The sequence below is a fragment of the Pleuronectes platessa genome, chromosome 8 (assembly GCF_947347685.1).
Source record: "Pleuronectes platessa chromosome 8, fPlePla1.1, whole genome shotgun sequence".
Classification (NCBI taxonomy): domain Eukaryota; kingdom Metazoa; phylum Chordata; class Actinopteri; order Pleuronectiformes; family Pleuronectidae; genus Pleuronectes; species Pleuronectes platessa.
The window spans coordinates 8,027,582-8,034,660 of NC_070633.1; positions in this window are offsets into that span (position 1 = coordinate 8,027,582).

Here is a 7,079-nt window from a genome sequence, read left to right on the forward strand (position 1 = left end):
ATTCTCTGCTGCTGCTGCTTTAAAAAAAAAAGCAAAACGTTGAGTGGAGAAAGCATGAGATCCCTCTCAGGAGGCTGAATGCTACAGAGGACCACACTGTTGTTGAGCCCATGTGGAGCTCAACAAGAAGAAAGACACTGCTTATGTACATCAGCATAAAAATTTGACAACCCGTTTCATCATATTGCTCCTTTGATTAGCCGCCACACACACACACACACACAGGTAAATGCTTCTCAGCAGCTGGCTGTCAAGTCACTGGGGGCACATCCACGAATGCTTGGGAGCTCCTGCTTTTATTGTTGTTCATAATTATCTTGTGTTTAACGCCTCATTATAAAAATTCCTTTAAGATGGGAAATGCCACTTCAAGGCCTCTGACACCAGAGAGAGGCCTCTGCTCTGATCCGCTGCACCAGGACTCGTCTTCCGAATTAATATGAAGCGAGGTAGTTGATCGCAACCATTCAGCATCCACAAAGAGATGCACATGAGCCTATCAGGTGAGGGTTCTGATGATGGAGAGATGGAGTGAAAGAGAAGAAAGAGGAGCGGCAGCAGAGATCAGGTAAAACCAGATGCTTTAATTAGCAGGCTGAGGGATGCCCTTAGCGCAGTGTGTGTGTGTGTGTGTGTGTGTGTGTGTGTGTGTGTGTGTGTGTGTTTTGCATGTGTGAATGTTTGATGGCTTTAATTAGTTGAAGTGTTAGATAAAACGCGGAGGAAAATCAACAAAGTGGCTTCTCCAGAAAGGTTAATAACCGCCCAGCCTCTTCTCGCTGCCTCTCCTCTGCCCTTTCCTCTTCTCTCCTCTCTGATCCTTTCTTCCCGGGCGTTCGCGGCGGAGAGAGAGAGACAGAGGAAAGGAGAGCGGGGCGCGGGATGAGAAGGAGGCAGCGAAGACGCACAAGAAGACAGAGTAACTCTTTAATCACACCGGCAGCTCAAGGTGCCATCAGCTTTATTAGCTCCAAACGCCACGCGCTCACACACCGACACGGCATCCGTCTGCTGTTCTGAAGCGCCCATATTGAATTCTGCCCTCCAGAAACAAGGGAGAGATTTAGTTCCAGGCCTCTCACTCTACAGATTACAGGTAGAAGCCCCGAGATTACTGGGAAACTAGATTTGAGTGTCTGGTTTTCTGATGTCTCGCCTGTGGCCCGAGCTACCTCAGAGAATTGTTTCCCTCTCTCCTCCACTTCTAGGGTTGCTTTAAGATTGTTTGGGACGGCGCAGAAGGGAGACGGATGGGACAGTTATGAGACAGGATGATATGCGACATGTATTAGTCTGCCGAGCCTGTAGTCCAGAGACAGGTGGCGAGGGGACAGGAATGCGGAAGTTAGTGCCTGTTGGTTTCTTGGGAGCTGGGAGACTTTCCACTGTTTGTTAGATTCTCGCCCCAATGTCTCGTCCCATTTGTGGCCTTGTCCTCTCTCTTGTTCACCCTCTCAGAGTAATTTGGTTTTCTGTTCCTGTGGGTAAAGAGCAGTTCATGAGTCTGTTTTTATGAAGTTCAAAGTTCTGTTTGCTCAAAAGTCTTTTTTGCCTTTTTCACCAAAAAGTTGACAAATTAAGGTTTAATATTTACGCTACATTAAAACATGGTTATTACCATGTGAGCAGTTTGATTCTAGTTTGTCAGCCTCCAGCCTCACACCAGTATAATATAACAACTAAAACTTTCTTGACTTTTGTCGATCCCCTGACTCTATATCTAGCATCATCGACAGGTTACAATATTTTCTTTGGAACATGCTGGTGCTTGGTGTTGAGACATTCATGTTTATTTTTCTAAAAGTATCCTCTGCTTTCATTCCAGTGAGAGACCAAACCTTTAACTGTGTCCAGTATTTTGTCTTTAGAAATGATCAGCAAAACAATGGACAATATACAAAAAGTCAGCGTACTTCACGTTTTTTTAAATACAAATAATTCTAAACAAGGATTTAAAGGTTAAGTTCTTTTTTCTGAGCTCACCATCCATAAGATATTTCCTGTGTATTATGCATTGTGGCTCAATAGTGACCATTAGTAGCACACTCAAGTCTCTGGGTTTTTTTAGGATGTAAAGTGACTTTTCTGAACATACTTTATCCAGTATGAACACACTACATATTCAAACACTTCTTAGAATAAATGTGTGGTGTGCAAGTGGGACGCAGCTTCCCTTCTGTTTCTCCAATCTGTTTGACATGCTGTATATTTAAGCCCAGTGGATTAATAGCTGCTGGCTTGTTTAAAATAATGAACCAAATTCATCTCATTACAGTAAAAAGGCTCATTACAGGCTTGGTTGTCCAGACAGTGTGAGAAAGTGGGAAATATTGAATAAAAAAAACGTCATCTTGGCATTTCTCTCTCGGCATATTTTCTCCAACTGTAAACTGGGTGACCTGGTTTAAATACTAAAAGGTTAATATAACCCTCACACATAATCCTTTTACGCAGGACTCACACAAAAAGCCAGAATGCTGCAGTTAAAACACTTCTCATTCATCCTCATTCACATTGGAAGACGGCTATGATGTGTATCCCACGTGTGACGTACACAAAAGATGTGGTCACATTTTTTGGTTAATGTTTTCACCTTTCATTCGAGTGATGATAATTATTTCAGCTCTCGTTGATGATTCATTATTCATTTTGAGAGACTTTTATTCAGTCTTAGTGGACTTGTTATCCAGGTGTAATACCCCAACATGTTTTAGTTGGGCTGAAAACTCAGGAGATCAATTACCCAGAGTTATATTACATATTCAGTTCATCTCTACTAAATGACTCTACTTACATTTGTACAGTTAATTTGACATTTGCTAATACCTGTCTAAGTCATCATGGAGAGTGTGATGTATTTTCAGGATTTTATTGTTAAAAAGAGAGAATTATTATTATTTGTCTCAAAGAGGGAAATAGAAATGAGTCAACTTGTGTTAAAACTGTTTGCATGGTTAATGCCTGGGACCTGCAACACAAGCATGAAGCTGGTTTATTGTCATTATGCAACACATTACATTACTCACTTGCTCTAATATTGAATATAAAAATAGGTGTACACTTTTTATATATACAAATGTAAACATGGCTTATTTTCAATATAAATTATATGAAACCTTAACCTTTGACATAAAACACATGTAAATGCTGCACATGTGGGGTCAGTTTAAAAAAACTACAGTGATACAGTAAGTTAAATGGAAGTGGTTACAGCTCCCAGTAGAAATGTGGTGAAGAGGGTAATTCAGGGTAGTGATCGGGACAGAGGGAGAAACGATCCGCGGCGATCCTCAAAACGAATCCCCAGGCAATAACCTCAAAGACTCTTTAATCAGAGATGTGTGTGTGTGTGTGTATGTGTGTGTGTGTGTGTGTGTTTGTGTGTGTGTGTGGGGGGGGTTGTTTTCTCCTTCAGTATGGATTCCTATTTGTATTCCTCTTTTCTACTTTCCTGTTTCAAGTCCGTGTTGTAGAAACATGATATGTTCATGAATGGTTCTGTGGTGCATCACAGTGGAATCGTCCAGCAGCATGTTTGTAACAGTCAATCACCGTCGTTTGATCTATAACAGTCTCCGACAGGTTTGTGGCACAGAGATCGGGCTTATGTTCGTGTGTGTGTGTTTGTGTATCATTTGGCCTGTTAGGGTAAGTGTGTGGATTTTACTGCTGTTTTATAGTCCATTACGAGCCCATTATGGCAGCCTCATGGTCCCACTCTGTTCTTTTTATCTTGGATCTCTTTATGGCTTTACGTAGCTAAATACTGAAAACAGAGGGGGCATCAGGACCAGCAGGGCTGCTACAGGCTTTGGCAGGAAAGATAATAAACAGCGTTTGAACTGAGCTTCCACACCACTGTCAAAATCTTTAATCTCAAACTTCTGAAGTCTCTGAATAGGTTTTTATCCCAGACACTTTCTTTACTGAAAAATAAACTGCCTGGAATCTGCAGAGTTCATTAGAGGCAGGTGCAGGTGGTTACTTCACTTTTTGAGGGTTTTGTTTTGCAGGGGGTTTACACACCTTGAGAGTTTGCTATGTGAAAGCAAAGAAGGGCCAAAATAGTTTGAGAGTATCCGCAAGCCGAAATAAAAAATTGTTAAGCTTGATCATGACCTGAATCTTCCTCAATAATAATGGATGTATTTAAATTGAAATCAGGGGACCCTAAGTCACAGCCTTTGATTTCATAACCTTTTTTAGCCTTTTCTTTCTTTGGCATTTTATGATCACCCAAGGTTCAGTCTAGGGAACATAGTGAGAGAGGAAGGTGAATCCACAGATGTTCTATTAATGTGGTAGGTGTAACGATCTGACAGTTTAGTGTTTTCTGTAAAACTGTTAAATCTCTGTTTTGTGTTTTTAAGTTGTTTTCATGTGTGCACTCAGTTTCTGTTTCCTGTTTTATTTTGTAGTCTCTGTTCCTTGTGGGTGGTTTCTGTTTTCACTTCCTGTCTTGGTGATTGTTTTTCTTACTCCTCATGTGTTGCACCTGTGGCCAATTACCCCTGCCTTCCCTGTGTGTATTTAAGCCTCTGTTCTTCCCCTTGTCCGCTGTCGGGTTGTCTTTTTTTCAAGCTGTGTTCCATGTTGCTGTTTTTCCTGCTGTGTTTTTGGTGCTTTCCTGTCCTGCGTTCCTGCCATGTCCTGTTCTCATGAGTCTATCGTGACAGTAGGTGCCTATAATGTGTGTAACAATTATTGTCTCAAGACAGACTAATGTTATACATTTTGTGGACATGTGGAGTAACGTTATCCGAAATGTTTCCAACTAATGTTCAACCCAGACAAATCCCAGATTTTTATTTAAGGTAACAAGATGTTTTGTTTTGTTTAATTTTTAACCCCTTGTGGACGAATGTCGCGAATTTGCCTCAAACCTAATTCAGGCTTTAATGCTGCCGAGGTGATGATTGTGCCTGATGGTGCAAATACTACACATACCAAGGAAGGTATTGAAAGCACTCTGCTGCCATCTAGTGGTCGGAGTGGAAAATACACACTAGCGCCTTGGGACTGTGCAGCAAAGTTATTGAGGTATTAAGCTGTATTTGAAATACTGCGATGATGGAACAGCAATGATTTACAGAAACATATATTTTTATTCAATTTCAAGCCAAAGCAACAATAATCTACATACCAGAGACTGGAAATGTGTTAAATTAAGGTTATGCCCCATTATGCCTAATGTCGCTAATTTGCCTCATACCTTAATTTTATATCTACTGTCTATACTATATTGAAATTAACAATCTCAATTTAATTTAGCATCTGTATGAAAGCCAAAAACACAAATAATGTTTAAGGGGTTAATTGCGTCAAATCACCTTTAATTGAGGCTTTGTCCGTCTCTTGTCTGACATCCGGGGAAAACGACGTATAGTGTACAGTGAATACATTTGAATAGATTACCTCATCCTTGAACAGGATGACAACATCTCCCATGATCTCACAGTGCTTCATGACATCAAAACATTTGTTACTGTTATGATGGAGAGACCCCTAGAAGCCGAATTCACATTGTTGGATTAACTGTAAGACAACTGGGATCGTGCAGTTTTGGATTTGTGAATATAGTCAAAGTAGTTAACAATAACTAAGTAGAAGATTTTGTGCCACAAGGAGTTTCACCAGTATGAACTCATGTTGTGCATTCATACTGAAAACAGCTGTGGTTAAAAACAGTGTCTGCATTGCCGGAGATGTTTCAGGTACTCATCAGACTATGACATGGCAGTGTGTGTTGAGCTGCAGATCTGAGTCCAAAGGTTTTTCAAATGCCAACACACATGAGACAGATGACCCCGTTTAACACCCTGTGAATGTGCACCTGCATGTATGTGATTGGTCCGTGTAGCGAATGGGCAGGTGATGAACAGTTGAAACATGTGTGGACATTGAGTGATGTGAGACCAAGCTCCCTACAACTGTTGCACAAAATGCAGCAGCTCACTACAAATCATCTTTCAGCCATACTGGATATTTAATAATCAATAATACATTAGTTTTCTGTAGACTATTCCTTTCAAAAGTTACTTTAAACCCCTGGGTTTCTTGCCCGCTGTTTTCTAATGGCCTTTGCACACTAGATGCATTTTTGTGTTATTCATTTACAAACTATTTATATTTCTCAAACCTGAATAAAGTCCACAGAGTTTTATTATTTCAAACCAAGGTCGATTTTTCACGTCATTGTACAAGTCTGACCAATCTGAATGAATTTGTTGACGTCACAAAGTTGAGAAGAACAGTTTCCTCTGTCTGATATAAATTGTATTAGTTGATTTATTTAATATATTTGTGTATATTACTCAGTTATTTTGGTCCTTAGAGGATCGGATGGAGCTCACTTTAAATTGGGGTCCAGCAACTGAAGACTCAGCTTCTGTTGATGAAAATGAATGAACCAAACAGGCGGGGCTGTTTTCAAACAAACAGAACCTTCATCGTGCTCAAGGTGAATAGAGCGAGTCGGAATCCGCCTTTGATTATTTGCCATTTTGTGCTGTTGATTTGCATCGTTGCTGATGTGCAAAGGCCGTCTCAGGGGTTAAAGTTGCCCTGCAGTGTTGTACGGGATGATCCAGGACCTTGTGACGTCACTGTTTGCTCTGGTCTACGATGCAACACATTGAACCCGGGCTGAAACACCTCTAACTTGAACCAGAGAGGGCAGTTTTCCACACGGTTGTTCAGCCTGGTGCATCAGGCCTGTCTAATTCCAGACCTTGACTTAAACCCAACTACAGTAGTTCAGGGTTCATACACATTTTGACCAATGGATTTCCATGACTTTTCAATAACTTTAAACCAAATTTCCATGACCGAACATTTTGTGAAATCTCGGTGTGACAAAAATGTAGTATTTAAACTAACAATTAGAATTCCAAGGCAAACAGTATACCTTAAATGACACAAACCCAAGTATGCCTGCTTATATTTTGAGCCTATTTCTTTAAAAGCATATCAATTATTTAAAACTCAGTGTAAATGAACGACATGAAATATGAATATAACAAATTTCCATGACTTTTCCAGAACCTTTGGGAGATTATATTTTTCCATGACTTGTCCAG